We start from the raw sequence: 20195 nt of genomic DNA, 5'->3' as shown, positions 1-20195 counted from the left end.
TTCAGAGAATCATCCCAGCAAAAAGGGACCAAGGAGAGGAATCTACATGGTGCAGGGTACCCTGACATGGTCAGCTGATGAAAGTCCCCTGGGGATACCAGCCATGAGGCTCTTCTCTGACCATCAAATCTATGTCACACTTGTCCAGATGTGCTGGCTTCAGCCTAATCACTCCCAGGTGTACTAATTAACTTCCCATTACTATAATGAAATCCCTGAGGCAATATAACTTTATAAGAGGGAAATCTTCAATGATTAAGGCAGGAAAATCCTGAGTTTATATATCTCTTCCTTTCATTGTAGATGGTTTGATTGTGCCTCCATGTAAGCCTAAAAGCATACTTTTAATTTTTTGGATGTAATAAAGGGGGTTCCATTTTTAAAAAGTAGAAAGGTTTATGTTAGCTCATAGTTTGGGGGGTTCACAGTCCAAGATCAAGTGGGCACCATTGGTTCAACCTCTGGTGATGGCACTCTTGTTGACAGAGTCTCGTTGTAGTGCAAGAGACAAGGAGCATGGAGCTGTTTGTGTCTACATACTCTTTTATACAGCTGTCTCCTAATGGCACCCCCTCCAAACACTGTCATTGAGTTAAGTTTCCACCCTCTTACCATTAACATAGAACTTTATCATCCAACCCATGAGTGTGGGGACATAAATATCCAAATCACAACACCAAACAATGGATTAAGCTTCATTGAGGATATGCCTTCTAGTCTTTTCTTCTCTGTGGGTCAACTAGACTTGAGGGGGGGTGTTTAAGCAAAATTCCATCCACATGTTACAATAGACCCATGACAAAGAATGGGGCTCCCATGGCCAAGATCATTTGTAAACCTGAAACACGAGAAGGTGTGGAAAAATGAAAATCTCAAGCTTTCTGGTGAAGGCCAATGGAGGGGATTTTATAGCCTTCTCACCTCAGACCATATCCTCACCTACTTAGCCTCACACCATCTTTACACCTATCACACCTATCATGCCCTTTAATAACATCTTTTCTGTTGTCAAACCTCAACACATAATTCCAAATACTTTCAATCTCAAATGGGAATTTAAAAAGCATTGGTAAATTCTACAATCTCTCTCTTAATGTATAACATATTGATGTGTGTATCACCTTCTAGTTACTCAGAATTATTATCTGCCTCCAAACAATTAATATTTAACATACGGTTTTTGTGAACTGGATCATAACCTAGATTCCTATGAAACCCATCTAGTTCCCACCTTCCAGCCAGTACCTTGAGGAATAGCACAAAGAAATGAAAACCACACAGCCCTTGCCAACAGACCAGGGACCATATGACCTTTATGAATATCTGCCACCTCTCAAAATTTCAGATTACTCAACTCTCATTAAATCACAACAATTATGCCAAACTTGGGAGACAATGCTAAGCAATAAATGATGCATGCCAAGCATAATGCCTGTAGCTGTGGATACCTGATAGATGCCTGTATTAGTCAGGGTTTCCCAGTGAAACAGACCAAGATGATATATAAAGAGATTTATTATAAGGCATTATCTCACATGCTTATGGAAGCTGAGAAGTCCACCCTGTGCCATCTGCAAGTTGGAGGCCTAGGAACACTGATGTTTAAAGGCCTGAGAGCCACAGCACACATGGTAAAGATTCCAGTTGGAGTCTGAAGGCCCGAGCAGGAGCAGAGAGGGCAGGAAATCAATATCCCTGTTCAGGTAGTCAGGCAGAGAGAGAATTCAATACTCCTCCCTGACTTTGCTGAATCCAGGCCCATCACGGACAGGGTCATGCCTACACACATTGAGGAGGGTCATTCCCTTTATGGACTACATCAATTTGATTTCCAATGTCTTACATAAATACCCATCAACATACCCTGAACAAGTGTTTAACCAGCATTCCCCACCCTAGTCAAGTTGACACACAGAGTTAACCACCTCAATGTCAGTTCCCTTCTCCAATCAAACAATAGTAAGAGCTGGCATTTTCTGAGTACTTACTATGTGCTTTATATGTTATAACTTCTTTACCTTCACAGCAATCCTGCAAAAATAAGTTTTAATTTGCAGAGGAAGCATGGAGAAATAAGGGGTTGAAACTGTCAAAAACCAAACACTGAAAAGTACAATGCTAGAGAAACAGCTGAGGTGGCTTTATTGCGACAAAGAATTAACACAGAAACTCATTTTCTTCTGTGTATTTAAGTTTATATATTTATTTATGTAGAAAGGCAGAGAAACAGAGAGAGAGAGAGACAAACAGAATTCTCCCATTTGCTAGTTCATTCCTCAAATGCCCACAATAGCCTGGGATAGGCCAGGGTGAAGTTAGGAGCTGAGAATTCAGTCCAGGTCTTCCGCATGTGTGGCAGGGACGCAATCACTTGAGCCATCTCCTGTGGACTCCATAAACTCATTTTCAAAAATGCAAGAGGCATTGTGAATTCTCAGAAACAGCAGTAGACAGGTTCAATGCTCCAGCTCCTGTCCTATTGCTATCAGTTAATCATTTGCAGACTGTTATGGGGTAACCCTCCAATGGCCCACAATAACAGATGACACTAACTTTTCCTTCTCCTTGGAACAGATGGGCCTGCTAGATAGTGACCACTGATCTTGAAAATAGAGAATGCCAAGGTCACTGTGTCCCTTCCTGAAAGACAGGCTGCCTATCTGCAGTGAGAAAGAGAGAAAAATAAATAACATCTGCAAACTTCCTGCCTATAAAGTCCTTTACTTAGAAATTCACATATTCTTGGGCCAGCGTGCTGTAGCTCACTTGGCTAATCCTCCACCTGTTGTGCAGGCACCCTGGGTTCTAGTCCCGGTTGGGGCACCGGGTACTAGTCCTGGTTGCTCCTCTTCCAGTCCAGCTCTCTGCTGTGGCCCAGGAGGGCAGCGGAGGACAGCCCAAGTGCTTGGGTCCCTGCACTCGCATGGGAGACCGGGAGGAAGCACCCTGCTCCTGGCTTCGGATCAGCGCAGAGCCGCCCTTAGTGGCCATTAGGGGAGTGAACCAACGGAAGGAAAACCTTTCTCTCTCTTTCTCTCGTTGTCTATAACTCTGTCAAACAAAAGTTTAAAAAAAGAAATTTACATATTCTCAAAAAGACAAATTTGAAGTTCCAATCAGTTGTCACCATGCTGTGCCTCCTCTCACCTGGTAGTCCCTTCCAGGACCTGGCGTTGAACTCTAGGCAAGATCTCACTGATGTCCCCCTTCCTGTCCCCACCCCTGAGCACCAGGGATATGGGGAAATGATACCCCAGAGAGGAACTAATAACTGGATATTGCCTGGCATCATTTAAGTATAACCCTTTGACTGGCCTCTAATCCATGGCAATTAAGAGAGAAGGTCTAATGCAAAGAAGAGAGATTTACATGGAAATGGGCTGGCCCTGGAACACTTACCTGCACTGAGTTGAGTCACTTAAGTTCACCAAGACTTGAATTCCTTATCCAAAAACATGTAAATAACATCTATCCCTATTGTTTCAGGGGCCACCATGCAGATTAAATGTGGGAGGCAGCTCTGCATTATGATTAGGAGCTAAGATTCGAGAGGGAGACTGACTGTGTTCAAATTTCATCTCTGCTCCCTACTAGATGCATAGCTTGCTCCAATCATTCCTTCCTTCCTTATTCAATTTGTCTATGCCTCAAATTCCTTATATGTAAGACAGAGAAAGAAAAGATTCTATGCCAATAAATAGAATTTTAAAAATGTGAATGCTCCAACATGGGAAGCAGTCCATTTAGCAGACTCATAGAATGACAATCACTTTAATAGCACTCTGACCTCAGAATCACTTCTTAAGACATTCTGGTCTGGCTGAAAAGCCCATGAGAGCATTTCAGGCATGGAAAGCCAACACACTGTGGCAAAATGTATCCTATATGAAGCACCTCTGTGGGTGAGACCCTAGTGGAATGAAGTGGTCATCAAAGAAGTATGTTCTTTTCTCTGAAGGGAGGAGAGAACCTCCACTTTGCTTATGGTCTTGTCTAAATATTGAAGGAGTTTGTGTATTCAAAAGGCTTCCATAGCCTAGGCAGCTCATATCAAGAGCCTCGGGTGATCACTGACATCATACATAAGAATGTTAATTGCTCACACCGGGTTCTAGTCCAGGTCGGGGCACCGGATTCTGTCCTGGTTGCCCCTCTTCCAGGCCAGCTCTCTGATGTGGCCAGGGAGTGCAGTGGAGGATGGTCCAAGTGCTTGGGCCTTGCACCCCATGGGAGACCAGGAGAAGCACCTGGCTCCTGCCATCGGATCAGCACGGTGCGCTGGCCGTGGCGGCCATTGGAGGGTGAACCAACGGCAAAGGAAGACCTTTCTCTCTGTCTCTCTCTCTCTCACTGTCCACTCTGTCAAAAAAAAAAGTTAATTGCTAAATCAACAATGAGAATTATTGTGCACTAACTTCCCATGCAGGACCTCTGTCCTCGAAGAGTTGTATTATGAGTTAATAGTAAAACTTGGTTTTAAAGATTTACTTGGTTTTAGTGTATTAAGTAGAGTATAGAACTATATATTATGAGACATAAGAATATCTAAGTGCTTGCAAAACATGTATCATTCTTGGGTTCTTCTTTAAAATTAAGTTTCTCAAAAAAAAAGAATGCTTAAAAAAAAGTAAAATCAACTTCAAAATGCAATGACTTTGAACAGCCCTTGTCTTGATTGTCAAGGAATATTTTTTTCACACAATTTGTTGAACTCCTTACTTAGTATCAAAAGTTAATCTTCTGTGTATAAAGTTAATTTAAAATAGATCTTAGTAAAAAAAAAAAAAAGACTGGAATAGGAAAGGGAGGAGGAAGAGGGATGGGAATGTGGGTGGGAGGGCAGGTATGGTGGGAAGAATCACTAGGTTCCTAAAGTTATATTTACGAAATGCATGAAGCTTGTATTCCTTAAATAAAAGGTTTCTTCTGGAGAAAAAAGAAAATAAAAAGATTCTGTGCCATAATATTATCATGAGGAGCAAATTGGCTAATATATGCAATGCATTCAGAATGGTCTTTGCAGTATACTTTTACATAAGTGGTAACTATTATGATGCAAAAGCACTTTAAAAGCCACAATTATTTCCCAAAGATACTGGTGTTCTGTGGATAAGCTTTATTCATAAACTTTCTGTGCATTTTCAAACAATGTAAGTTTAGAAGTTCACTTTTGGAGCCTTTCCAAATAACCTGTCATGGCTGTCAAGATGCCTGTCTTCCACATCAGAATGCTGAGTTTCAATGCCTACCTTTGGCTCCTGATTCTAGCTTCTTGTTAATGCAGACCCTGGGAGGCAGTGCTGATGGCTCAAGTAATTAGATTTCTGCCACCCACATGGGAGACCCTAGCTCCTGCATCTGGATCCAGTCCAGTTCCAGCTGTTGTAGGCATTGGAGATTGAAACAGCAGATGAGGGTCTCTCTATATATATCTCTCTCTACATCTCAAAAAATAAAAATTAAGTAAAGGTGGCTTTTTTTGGTGTGGTGGTGGTGGTGGTGGTGGTGGTGTGTGTATGTTTAACGGTAGGCATGCTATCCAAGTTTAATGAAAAGAAGTAATGAAGAGAGTATACTTGACAGACCAGGCAGGTATCAGTAAAGAATTGAGAGCCCAGCCTGCAGTCAGACAGGAGTTTTTATGAATATGGGCCTTGGTCCTTCATTTCTTCTCCCCTCTACATCCTTTCTGGGATGTGGCTGAGTGGTCCACTTTCTGGGTGTGGACATCCTCCTAGAACCAAAATGAAGTTTTAAAAATGCCCCCTGTCCAATCTTTAAATCAGAACTGTAGCATCAGCAAGCTATTCCTGGATCTTAAAGGAACACTATTGAAGTCTTGTCAGCCATCACCCTGCTTTCTGTCGCCCAGAAGAATCAGTTTTACTTCTGATAGAAAGGATGGCTATTCCCTGAGGGTGGTGGTGGTTAGGAGACCCCCATGCTGTAACTGAATAGCATATTCCAGTGTGTGAGGCCCTGCATAAGTGGTAACCCTTCCCCTATTCAACTGGTTCACAGAGCATCATCCTCTACTGCTCCCTCATACAAAGGGACATATGGAAGTCTGGGCCATAAATAGCCACATGGCACTGATAAAATCCTGCTCTAAAAAATAATTGTGAAATTCACCACCACCACCCCCATTCAACTCAACATTTCACCATTCTACAAATTGTGACCTATCTCAACAAGTCAATAACTTAAACTCCAAACACATGCCACAGGCACACAATCTTATTGTCTAACGTAATGGGGAAATACTAGTCAGGGAAGGATCAGGCACCTAACAGACTGCACAACATTCTCATATTTGTGGGCCACTTCAATTTTCGCACCTAGCACAATGCTTAGCATGCATCAGTTGCTTCACAAACATTAGAACTGCGATTTCCTCAGCACTTTCTCTGACATTATATGGCTTTTAAACCTTAACTACCCTTCACCCAAGGCATTCTCCCTTACAGTCATTCATTTTCAAGTTAATGAAATTCAAGTTACTGTTGGTTCAAGGACTTGCACAAAATTTTAACCAGGCTAATAAATGACACACATGGAACCCACCCCTGCATCTCTCTACTTAAGGGTGGAGTGTGTGATGCTATTGCATACATATGAAAGCATTCAAGAGAAACACAAAACTAGAACTTAACTCGATTGGATTGTTACACCTCCCACATTTTAGATCTTGTCTTGTAATTGCAGTGTAGCAAAAACACACTCTTACACTTGGATCACAATTTGGCAGGACACCTGAGAAGGTGGACAATATGCTGGCAGCAGGCCACTTGAGACTCTGCCTCAATGAGGTTAGTCAAGAAAGGGAAAGGGCAGATGGGGGGACAGGAAGACTTCACAGTAGGGTTTAAGCTTGCAGGTTCTCTCCTCCCCACCCTTCTCCTAATCCCCCTGACCCATGGCCCCCTCCAGCTGCCACTGCATTTCTGAGTTTCCACTGACTCAGGGCCCCTCAGTCCAGTCCACTGTCCCCAACACCAGGTTCCTGAAATTGATATCCAAAGTAAAAAAAAAACCATTTCCCTCTCTTTATGAATAATGTTAGGACAACAGACTATAACTACTTTCCTTTTGTTTTATAACCAATTCACCTATTCATACTCATTATGAATGGTAAATATGATAAACATTTTTATGACTGGTAAATATAGGCAAAAAGTAAAAGTTATAAAATCATGCAGAATTCCACTACCAAAAGATAACTACTGCTAACAAATTTATATATATTCTTCTAACTTCTCCTAGCATAACAACACATATATGCATAGATGTTTTTACAAAACACCATAACTATTTTTAAAACTAGTTTGTATGTTTTCTGCATTTAACAAGACATCATGCACACCTTTTCATATTAATACATAAGCACATTGTCGTCATCATGACTTCATCATAAACTTCTTACTGGGTTTTCTATTTCTGAATATATGTGTAGTTCCTAATTTTGTTTTATTATAGGAACTGCTTTATGAGCATTCTTGAGCATATATCTTTGGGTACCTGCTTAATTACATCTGTAGAAGAAATGTCAACATGTATCTGGTTATTTATTTATTTATTTGAGACAGAGACAGAGAGACAGATAGAAAGATCTTCCATCTGCTGGCTCACTCCCTAAATGGCTGCAGCGGCCGGAGCTGAGCCATCTGAAGCCAGGAGCTTCTTCCAGTCTCCCACGTGAGTGCATAGGCCCAAGTACTTGGGCATCTTCCTCTGCTTTCCTAGGCCACAAGCAGAGAGCTGTATCAGAATAGGAGCAGCCAGGACATGAACCAGCACTCATATGGGCTGTGACCGCCTACTACACCACAACACCATGCTGCCACCCAGCCAATGCACTACCGTAGCCCACTCTTGGCCTTCACTTCTACCCGCTTCCACTGTGACTTTTGCTATGTTTTCCTTTCTTTGTCTTTCCTCCACTCCACTAATCCTTTCTCTTCTTTCTCCAGCTTCAAATTTTAGCTGAAATATGACCTGCAGCTAGAAATCTTCCATCATTCTGATCTTTCATCAGTGTAATTCGTTAAGACTCAGAAAATACAGTGCTAGTCATGCTGGGTTCTTTGAACTGAAAGAGGTTAGAAGTCCTTAGAGGCAGCCTTGGAAAGCAAAGTCTCTCTGACCCTCTGTTGCCCTCCTGTATTCTGCCCTTTCATTCTCCCCCAAAGCAAATCAGAGAAACTAGAACCCCTTTTCCCCAACACCAGCCATAAAACCTGACAACCTTACTCTGACCTTCCCCCCACCTTTTTGTGTGACAGTTGGCCATAAAGAAATTAAGACCCTCATTCCAGAAAGGTCCTGCCTCCTAGCCAGGAGGAAGAAATCCTACAACAGAGAGGCCCTGCTGGGTTTCCCACTCCATCTATCATTAGATCATTCCCTTTTTGTCTACCCACATTGCCACACAGCTGTTCCTGCTTCGTTGAACCTAAGCATGAAAACAGAGAGCTTCCCTTGTATCATTGGGTCTTCAACCTGAAAACTTCTATGTCACATAAAACTTTCATTAAATGAAACTTTGAAAAATCTGCCTTTTGTTATAGGAGTGACAGCCATGACCCTCTGGTAGGTGAGGAAAAATATTATCCTTTCCTCCTCTACAAATTCAAATATTACTATTAATACCAATATTAACGTTATTAATTACTAATAATAAACATATATTCTACAAATTCACATTAGACTAATATCACCAATAATAATAAACACATACATTTAGCACTGACTGCACAAGGAGATAGTCTAAGCCTGTTACATAGCCATCATTTTATCTAGGAGGTAGATCTGGGTATCTAATGATATCCCAATTTTATAGAGCAACTGAAATGCAGATTCTTTGAAGTTCATTAATATTTATGAATATGAGTACTTATACAAAAATTTAAGCTAAATAAATATGTGTATGCTTTCAGCTCTAACTAAAAGTATAACTTTACCTATCTATTCTGATGAATAAATTGTTCTTCAAAAACATTTAAAACTAATGTCATTATCTAGAAAAAGAACTAGAAGATACAATTAAAGAGAACTGAAAAACTTAAGGTAAAGCTATTTGTATAAAAACTTAGAAATAAAGGTGAATGATGAGTATTTGATTAAAACTCAGCCCCAGAATCTGGTAAACACAGTAATTCCTCTACACATCAATAAGAATTGGGGAGAATTCTACCTACACACACTGTTTTAGCTTCAGTATCACAACATTCAATCAGGTAGTGAACATCCCATAATAAAGATCAAGTCATTACTTTATTTTACCTAATTAGTCAAAAGGCAAATTGAATCCTTACCCATAAGAAAACAGAAGTCAAAAAACACCCATTTATAGATGCTAAGCATTTATATAAACACATTACATTTTTAAAGCTTTCCACAAGTAATTAGTTGCACCTAGAATGGGATTTGTTTTTTATTGTCAGGATGTAAAAGTCAAACTACTAATGAAGAAGTTATTCAACTATTAAACCTTGACCAAAAAATTTATTGTTAATTGTTCAAACTACAATAAAATGAAAGCAACTATTTCCCGCTTCTAATCAGCTGACAAGGCCTACATGACTTTCACTAACTCACTTAGTTTCTAACAAAGGTGAAATGATAAACATTTACAAAGAGATTTGCCATGGCTTGTCAGACAGCTGTGCTAGTGCATCCCGCCTTACAGGCTCTGAGCCATGTGGTCTGTGCTCTTAGCAGAGGGCACAGATACAAATGACCTCTGAGAATATCAATCTAACTATGAGGGAGAAAAACATTTCATTTAATCTTAAACAAGGAGTTGCACTATGAAATTTTAATTTAAAAAGTTGTCATCTTAATGTTTTCATTTTACTCTATAATTTCATACCATTTGAATTGTGTACAATTTGAATGTATTCTCAGAAAAAATGAAATTTTTTAAAAGTTATAAGACAGAAAAATGATAGAATATAAAATAACATTTTTGTACATTTGTGGAGACTTTAGCCCTGCTATGTATATGTTCAACTACAAAGACACTGCTTGTCCCAAAGTGTATATAATGTTCTTTCTTCTAACAACACCTATAATACTTTCAAAAGCTTCCACAGAAGAAATCTTAATCACCCAAAGTAAGTAAAATTTTGTCTTTGATTCAGTGCAAAGTTATGGCCCAAATGGACCATTACAAATATTAAAATTTTTTTACTAAATTTTTAAATTTGTATTTTCTCTATTATTTTTAAAGCATTTTTTTTGGACAGGCAGAGTTAGACAGTGAGAGAGAGAGGAGAGAAAGATCTTCCTTCTGTTGGTTCACCCCCCTAATGGCCGCTGCAGCTGGCGCTGCGCTGATCCAAAGCCAGAAGCCAGGCGCTTCACCTTGGTCTCCCATGCAGGTGCAAGGCCCAAGCACTTGGGCCATCTTCCACTGCTTCCCCAGGCCACAGCAGAGAGCTGGACTGGAAGAGGAGCAACCGGGACAGAATCCGGCACCCCAACTGGGGCTAGAACCCAGGATGCCAGTGCCACAGGCGGAGGATTAGCCAAATGAGCTGCTGCACCGGCCTAAAGCATTTATTTAATGAATGCAAATTTCATAGGTACAACTTTAAGAATATAGTGGTTAATTTATTTTAAATCACATTTTTATTTAAGTTTCCTTGATAATTTTGTTTAAACAGGTAATGGTTTAAAATTCAAAAAAAAAAAAAAGCAAGATTACATGTAGAAATTTCCCTTCCTAAAAGTACAAAAGAAATCAAAGTAAACAATAGAAATATTTATGGAAAAATGGCAGGGCCAAGTTGTTTGTTTCTTATCAAAAAATACAGACTGGCTGAACAGATTTTTTAAAAAAGCCCATGTTTTTGCTGCCTATAAGAAACATCTCACCAAGAAATATACTCAAAGGCTGAAAGTGAAAGGATGGAAAAAGATATTCCATGCTAATGGAAAGCAAAAAGGCAGGTGTTGCCATCCTACTATCAGACAAAATAGACTTTAACATAAAAACTGTTAAAAGAGATGAAGAAAGGCACTATGTAATGATTATGGGATCAAACAGGAAGATATGACTATAACAAATATATATGCACATAATTACAGGGCACCTATTTAAAAGAAATGTTAAGGGACATAAAGGGAGACATAGACACTAATATAATAGTAATGGGGGACTTCCACAGACAACATTCATTAATGGACAGATCAACCAGACAGAAAATCAACAAAGAAACAACAGAGCTAATTGACACTGTAGACCAAATGAATCTAACTGATATCTGCAGAACTTTTCACACAGTTGCAGAATATACCTTCTCACCAATGCATGGAACTTTCTCTAGGACTGACAACATGCTAGGCCATCATGCAAGTCTCAACAAATTCAAAAAAATTAAAATCATCCCATGTATCTTCTCTGACCACAATGGAATGAAGCTATAAATCAACAACTCAAGAATCTCTAGAACATATGCAAACACATGGAGACATGAACAACAGGCTCCTGAATAAACAGCCATCTTATACAACAAAAACAAAGCCAGAGGCATCACAATTCCTGATTTTAAGACAGACTACAGGGCAGTTATAATCAAAACAGCCTGGTACAAAAACAGACATTCAGTCTAATGGAATAGAATAGATACTCTACACATCTACAACCAACTTATCTTTGACAAAGGAGCTAAAATCAATCCTTGGAGCAAAAACAGTCTCATTAACAAATGGCACTAGGAAAACTGGATCTCCACATGCAGAAGTACAAAGCTAGACCCCTGCTTTAAATCTTACACAAAAAAATTCACTCAAAAATCGATCGAAGACCTAAATCTGTGACCCAATACCATCAAATTACTAGAGAATATTGGGAAAACTCTGTAAGATATCGACACGGGCAAAGACCTCTTAGAAGACTCCAGAACACAGGCAATCAAAGCCAAAATTGACAAATGGAATTACATCAAGCTGTACCGCACTACAGAACAAACAGCAAAGTGAAGAGGCAACCAAAGAATGGGAGAAAATATTTGCAAACTATGCAACTGATAGAGGCTTAACATCCAGAATCTATAAAAAGCTCAAGGAATCCAATAACAAAACAAACAACTCAGTTAAGAAATGGGCAAAGGACTTGAACAGACACTTGAGAAAATCCTCAGGATTATTAGCCATCAGGGAAATGCAAATCAAAACCACAATGAGGTTTCACATCACTCCAGTTAGAATGATTCTCATATAGAAATCAAGAAACAAAAAATGCTGACAAGGATGTGGGGTAAAGGTACCCTGGTCCACTGTTGGTGGCAATGTAAACTGATGCAGCCACTGTGGAAGACGGTATGGAGATACCTCAGAAATCTGAATATAGACCTACCATATGATCCAGCCATCCCATTCCTGGGTATTTACCCAAACCAAAAGAAATCAGCATATGAAAGAGTTATCTATAATCCCATATTCATTGCAACACGATGCACAATAGCTAAGATATGGAATCAACCCAGATGACCATCAACTGTTGACTGGATAAAGAAATTATGGTATATTTACACTATGGAGTACTACTCAGTTGTAAAAAAAAAAAAAAAAAAGAAGAAGAAGAAATTCTGTCTTTTGCAATAAGATGGACACAACTGACAACTATTATAATTAGTGAAATAAGCCAGTCTCAAAAAGACAGATATCATATGTTTTCTCTGATCTGTGATAATTAATATTGTCCTGAAATGTAATATATTGGAATGAAATAGACATTTTGAGATTCGATGATTGTTTATAGCCCTTGTCTCTTCCATTGAGGAACAGTTTTTTTCTTTTTTCATACTTTTTGTTGAACTATTTTACTTAGTGTAGGGTTAACTATAGGATCATTAAGTAAACTGAAAATAGATCTTTGTAAAAATTAAGAGTGGGAATGTGAGAGGGAAGAGGAGGAAGGGATGGAACATGGGTGGGAGGGAGGGTAGGGGGAAGAGTCACTATGATCCTAAATCTGTAAATATGAGTTACATGAAACTTGTATGAGTTAAATTTTTTTAAATATACAAAATTATTAATAGAAAAAAAGAAATTTTCCCTTCTGTCTCTGTTCCCAACCACTCAGTTTCCCTCTCTGAAAGCCACAAATACTGCCACTAAAGTGCTGTGTGCTCCTCCACAGGGTTCCTTGAGACTAATTGTGCCCCCACTGCACCATGAAACAAAGAATTTAATCTTAGTCATATTACAGTATACATTTTTAAAGGTATAATCATGACTCACAAAAATATAAAATGTTAAAAATTATATAATTCATTAAATAATGAGGAATGGTATCAATTTAAAGGGGAGTTCAAAGAACCACATCTATTTAGGCAAGTAAGGAATACCAAAGTGAATTTGGAAATAGATACAATATGAATCTGTCCATCGGACATTAATCAATCACACACTAGCTGATATAACTGATCTGCATGTTGTTGATAATAATCTTTTTCACCAGCTTTATCTTCCAATATTACAAATTTATGAAAGGATAAAAATATTTATCCATTTTTTTTCAAATCCTAAAAAGAGATGTTCATACTCTTTTAATCATTATGATGCCTCATAGAAAATAAAGCTGAAGAAAATTCATTGTACAATTAGTGGCCAAAGTAAATTCTCCACAACCCAGGAAATGAGGCTCTGCCAAGTATTTCACATTCTAACTTAACAATCCTGATCAACACAGGGTCCCCATGGCTTCCATCAAAAGCACAGTGATTTCTTCCAAAATAATACCTCACCCTGTTCCTTATACTCATGGGTGGAGTGCCTAGAATGAATACATAAGAACTTTGCTTACAGATGAAAAGACCTAACTTGTCATCCCACTGCTGCCAGTGCCTTGCAGGGTGATCAGGAACCTACAGTCCACTCATTCACAAAAGCTTACAGAGCACCCACTAAGTACTAGGCTTCCTACTACATCCTGTAGGTAGAGCTGGACACAAGCCCTGCCCTTGGCACAATCTATAGTAGGAGTCAGACATGAACCAAGCAAGCCCACAAGCAACTGCAAGTTAGGCTGAATGCTGTAACCCTGTGGCAGGCAGATATCCCCTGTCTGACTCTCAGGTGACTCATACCATCTAGATTACATCCTCTGTAGTGAGTGTGAGCTAAACCTACACATGCCTATTTCTCAATCCAACAATGTAAAATCCCTGATTATTTCCTCATTTCCCTTATTCAGTCCATCAACAAGTCCTACAACCTCTGTTCACACAATGTATCTCAAATCTACCTACACCTGTCCACCTACATCACCCTAACTCAAGCTCCCAAAATCTCTTGCACATCCAGCCTCAGTCATCTCCTTAATACTTTCCTTCCTAGCATTCTTACTGATAGATACTCTCCCCTCCTCCTCCTCTACTCAACACGCATGAGGGTATTTGAAAGAGCTCATTGAAAATGGAATTTAAATATGCATTTACTTTTGGTGCAAAACAATTTTGAAATTCATGCACAGCTTTTTCCATAATATATATTTTTCATGAACTTGCAGAAGAACCCTAGTATGCATGGATTTCAGGAAATTTTTGCACCAAAATAAACTTACTTTCTATGAATGTTCTGAAGTACCCTTGCATACAGTTATCATAAGAGCTGCCTGAATAATCCTTCCAGAATGTAAGAAATGCTATGCTATTAACCCACTAAAACCTCAGAATGACTTCCCATTTATTGGGAAGTCCATGTGATCTAGGCTACGCCTGCTTGGGTTGGGAAGATGATGCTGAGGGCACAGTGGGTGCAATTGTAGCCCGTCCTACTTACCTCAAAGCTGACCAAAGGCCATTGATCTTTGCTAATCTAAAATATCAGGCTCTATCTTTTTGGGTCTGTTTATCAAATATCTTTTCTTAAAAAGAAGATATTTCCCAAACAGAAATGGAAAGCCAAGTTTCACTTTACACAGATAGAGCCCAGTTTGGTTTCTGCTACAGTCAACAACCAGATGTACATTTAAAGAAACATCTGTTCCAATCAGGTTACAAAACAAACCACCTCAAAGAGAGCTCTCATCCTACATCCATTTCTGAAGGGGAAAGGAAATAATGGAAAGAAACATACAACAGAAATTGCAGAGACAGACAGTGAATTAGATGGATAACACAGCAGGAATTGCAATAGATGGAGGTGTTGGTTGGAGGATTGCAGATGGCAGAGGTGTGAAGACTGGGGCTCCATGTGTTTCAACAAGAAGAGGCTTGGTACCTGAGACTTTGGGGAGACTTCTTAAAAAGTCGTATTCAGTTCCTAGATATATACTTCAGTATCATGTTTCACCCTTCTAGATTCACATTCTAGCTCTTCCTTCCAGTTACTGCTGAAACATTTGTACCCTTCAATGAAATGTTAAAAATCACCTTGTTTTTAGCTACATTCATTTAAGGAGATGAACATCAGAAAATCTGCCTTTGACATGTCTTCAAAAAACTGCTTCTGGGAATTTTTTGCTATACATGTTTGCTGGTTAGAGCATTAAGATGGATTCCCAATTCTGATTTTGTTTTTATGTTGATTGACTGGAACATGTTTTTAATCGTTCTTTATGTCCCACCAGGAAAATGCTCTTGATATCTGATGAATTCCATGAAACCAAACCCAAGAATGTGGATAAAACTTCCTGTTTTTGCTTCAAAACCCATTCACAGAAATATATCTTAGTGTTATCAACAGCCTTTCATGAGGACTATTATTACCAGCAATGTTATGACTGTTTTATGGGGAGGTCTACAAGAACTCTATTTTACTGTTCTTAAATTTTATTTTCTAATTTATTCACAGGACAGAAAGAGAAACAGGCACAGACACAGAAAGATATTCCATTTGCTGGTTCATTTCCCAAACACCCTCAAGAGTCAGGGCTGGGCCCAGCTGAAGCTCAGAGCTAGGAATTCACAGTATCTCACATGGGTGAGAGCCATTACCTGCTGCCTCCCACAATCTGCATTAAAAGAAAGATCAAATGGGAAATGGAGCCAGGACTTAAACCCAGACACTTGATACAGGGGTTTGGGTGTCCCAAGCGGTGTCTGAGCTGCTTCAAATATCTTCCCTTTTTCAACTGTTTCAATTGTATGTAAGAAACCATACATTCATTCTATCTGCTAACATTTACCAAGCACGCATTCTATATCTGATTCTGCCTGTATCAGATTCTTGGTTACATGCTGAAGGTTCCAAAATAATTCATGGTCTCTTCTACAGTTCCTGTCTCCAGAACTCACCATCTAGTGCAGGAGTTGATGTAATAAATAGACCCTAAAGAAGGTGATCCCCTATGTTTCCAACTTCTGCTACTCATGACCTTGTACAATCTCCTTCCCAGAGTGCAGGCAGGATATATGGCTTGTTCCCAATCAGTGCAAAATAACACATGTGATGTGATGTGTGTGTATCACATACAAGTCCTTTTCGTAGGCTTGATGAAGTAAGATGCCATGTTGAGGCACTCCATAGTACATGACCTGCACACAGCCTTCAGTTGACAGCAGCAAAACACCAGTGCCTTCTGCTACAGAACCCAAGAAAAAAAAATCCTGCCAGCAAACTAAATAAGCTTGGAAGTAAATTCTTCCCCAGTCTGACCAACACCTTGATGACAGCCCATTAAGATTCAGCAGAGGGGGCTTGTTGTCACATCACATGTCAGCACCTGGGTCTTGCCAGCAGCGGTGGTAATAGCTCTGGGGTTTGCATCTCGGCCTGTACAGCCCCATTGCTGCTCAGCCCTGGTATGTACGTACAGAAGGCTGGTTAGGATTCTCGGCACCATTTTCCGTTTCTGCAACCAGTCAGCGCCCCCTTCCCGGGCCCTTCTGAAGAGGCGGGGCTCTAATAGCACTCTGTTTTCTACAGGGGCCACTGATGAAATACCACCCAAAAGACCAAGATTAGACTGCTGTATTCATCCAGTGAAAAACTGTCTCTACAAAGCTGCCAGCTTATTTGGATTCCCGTTCCCACTGACCACAAAGCCCATGGTAACTTGTTTAATGGAACACGGAATGTGTCCTCTTCAGAAGAGGTATAAGAGGTATTTTCAGGCTCTTCTTGTTGTGAATTGACAGGTTCTGGATCCTGGAACATACTGAAACTGGCTAATAAATCTGCTAATGGAATAAGTGACTATCCAAAGATCAGAGTGACGGTAACCCGAGATCAGCCACGCAGAGCTCTGCCTTCCTTTGGTTTTACCTTGAACTCAGAAGGCTATAATAGAAGACCAGATAGCTGCCGTCATAGCAAAGGCAATCCAGAGAGTTCCTTAACATGGAAACTTCAGGAACAGGCTGTAACCGAAACAATTTCTATAGAGGGTAGCAAAGGTCTGAGGTGTCCTATCAAAGGTTATTAGAACGACTTAAAGAAAGTAGTCATGGAAATTCTGTCCCTTCTGTAACTTCAAATCATCGCAGTTCTCAAAGAAGTCAGATGGACGCATTAAACACCAAAGGCTGGGGGGAGAGAGCAAAATCGCGGAACCAAAACAATTCAGCTTGGTCCAAAACAATATAGAGTTGCTGAAACAAGGGGATGTCTGTGTCCAGTGAGAAGTGAAAAAAGGTGTTTAAAAGGTAAAATTTCTGAGGCAGAAAAGATGGCTGGCATCAGACTTGATAATGAAGGTAGGAGGGGACACCAGCAGGAGAAGAAGTAGTGTTGGCTCAACTCCGCCTGGCAGTGGAAGCAACGGCTTGCTCAGGAGGAGAATGCCAATACTTGAGACAAAGGAAAAGAATTGCTCAAGCAAAGAGAGGGCTAGGAGAGTGGATGATCTCCTTGAATTTACAGGGGACATGGAAAAGGAAATCAGTCATGCCCTAGGCCATGGACCACAGGTTGAGATCCTAAGCAGCACTTTCAAATTTTGAATTACTCAAGGAGATAACCAGACCTAAGGAACTGGCGAAACGATGAAGTCATTAATTCCTATGTGAATCTTCTGGTAGAAAGAAATAAAAAGCAAGGCTATCCAGTACGTCATGCATTCTATCCTAAATTAAAGTCTGGGGATTACCAAACAGTAAAAAGATGGACCAAAAGGGTAAATCTCTTTGAACAAGAACTTATCCTGGTGCTTATTCATTGAAAGGTACACTGGAGCCTGGTGGCAATGGACCTAAGGAAAAAGTGCCGCAAATATCTGCATGCTTTAGGGCAAAAGCGCCACAAGATCTGTGAGATTCTTCTTCAGTATTTCCAGCATGAAAGTAAGACCAAAAGGAACATTGATCTGAATCTTTTAGAGTGGACCTACCGCAGCATGAAGCCACATGAGATTCCTCTACAGTTGAATGGGAGTGATTGTGGAATGTTTACTTGTAAATACGCAGATTATATTTCTAGGGGCAAACCTATCACATTTACTCAGCACCAGATGCCTCTCTTTTGGAAGAAGATGGTGTGGGAAATCTTTCATTAGCAGTTGCTGGGAGAATGCCCCGCCTGGTCCCCATAGCTGCTGGTGGTCTTTCATGGACATTTCCATATACCTGGTGCATTGTGGGTTAAAAGGTCCCTGCATTACTTCTGTTCCCACACAAGTACTGAACTGTCAGAGCATTAAGGCCACCATCCTGACTTGGGGTACAGAGGGCTGCTCATAGGCCTGTTTGTAGGGCCGAGCCCGCTCAGAGCCCTAGACTACTCAACCCCCACAAGAACAAACGCTAATTAATATGATTTTTAAAAAGATTTATTTCCCTATGAATGTGAGAAATGCAGAATTTATTCTACGAATTTTTTTCTGTGTTTGTTCACATGTATTCATTTGCTCGCTCATTTACAAATATAATGGGCAGTGGCTATTTTACACTGCTTTTTTACAGTTAATTCTAAATTACTTGTTAAACTATTTTTTTCTGAAAGGAATGTTAATCAAGTTGCCATTCCTGCTGAAGACCAGGAGAGAAATCAATGGGGGGAGGCAGGGAGTGGTAATAGCTTCTCCAACCTGGAACAGTAGTTGCCAACTTGAAGTTGGATTTGTTTTCTTTTTTTCTTTTATTGAGACTTAAAAATGCCAGGAGAAATAAAATGTTGTGGTATAGGACTTTGGTTGCTTTTCAGAGGAAGTCTGACACTACAGCATTGGCACAGTGTCATGGAAAAGTGGGACTATGGCCAAGAGACTCTGGCCATCCAAGCATCTTCAGAAGAATGTCATGGTCATCTTAAAGAGACTTCCCTTTCTGGAAATGAGGTGACTTGGCTTACTCTTGGAACTGGATCCAAAGTAACTGGGTACCCTAAATCTTCATTTTAGCCCCAGATCTGGTTGATTATAAACCTCAGAGTTGTCAGGTCTGGCCTGGGCTGTTGATTTCAAAAGATATTATTCAATTTAAATCAGAATTTTTTTGTCTCCCAAATACTAAATCAAAATTAAGTTTTGTAATCATTAAGATTAACATCCTCCCACTCTGCTCCCACTGACATTTGTGGAAGAAATTTTAGTACTTGGCTCTCAGGTTGCCAGTTACATAATCTATTTTGCATATGAAAGTTTGTATTTAACTTTTTTGTTCTGAAAAACCTTACAGATGTGGTTATGCATTTTTAATTTCAGAAAGTTTAGAATTGGTAAGTAGGTAAGAACATATTTTGCAAGGTCTAGTGCCTAGTGTTGCTTTTTCGATGTAATAAAAGGTTGCCTGGTTAAAAAAAAAAAAAAAAAAAAAAAAAAAAAAAACTGAGCCTCCACAGAGGACCTAGCTAAGCCATACCTGGATTCTTGGCTCACAGAAACTGTGAGATAATAACTACGTGTTGTTTTCAGCTACTGAATTTGTGATGATGCATATCCAGCAAACTGCAGTGGCCTACTGCCAGTTTTTATATGACCTACAAGTGAAGAATGATCTTTATTCAATGGCTAAAATATCAAAAGAGTCATCTCTTGGGGCTGGTGCTGTGGCATAGCTGGTAAAGCTGCCGCCTTCAGTGCCCGCATCCCATATGGGCACTGGTTTGAGTCCCGGCTGCTCTACTTCCCATCCAGCTCTCTGCTATGGCCTAGGAAAGCAGTAGAAGGTGGCCCAAGTCCTTGGGCCCCTGTACCCACATGGGAGACCCAGAAGAAGCTCCTGGCTCCTGGCTTTGGATTGGCGCAGCTCTGGCCATTGCAGCCAGTTGGGGAATGAACCAGCAGATGGAAGACCTTTCTCTCTCTC

At 40.0% G+C, this 20195-nt stretch overlaps 1 pseudogene; it reads left to right on the top strand.

Moving 5' to 3' along the window:
* Nucleotides 1-1496: 1496 nt before the first annotated feature.
* On the top strand, nt 1497-18481 carry LOC133775103 (sentrin-specific protease 2-like; annotated as a pseudogene).
* Nucleotides 18482-20195: the final 1714 nt, after the last annotated feature.

The sequence above is a fragment of the Lepus europaeus genome, chromosome 16, assembly GCF_033115175.1.
Source record: "Lepus europaeus isolate LE1 chromosome 16, mLepTim1.pri, whole genome shotgun sequence".
NCBI classification, from domain to species: Eukaryota; Metazoa; Chordata; class Mammalia; order Lagomorpha; family Leporidae; genus Lepus; species Lepus europaeus.
The sequence above is the reverse complement of the archived record's forward strand: the minus strand, read 5'-3'. Positions and strand labels throughout refer to the sequence as shown.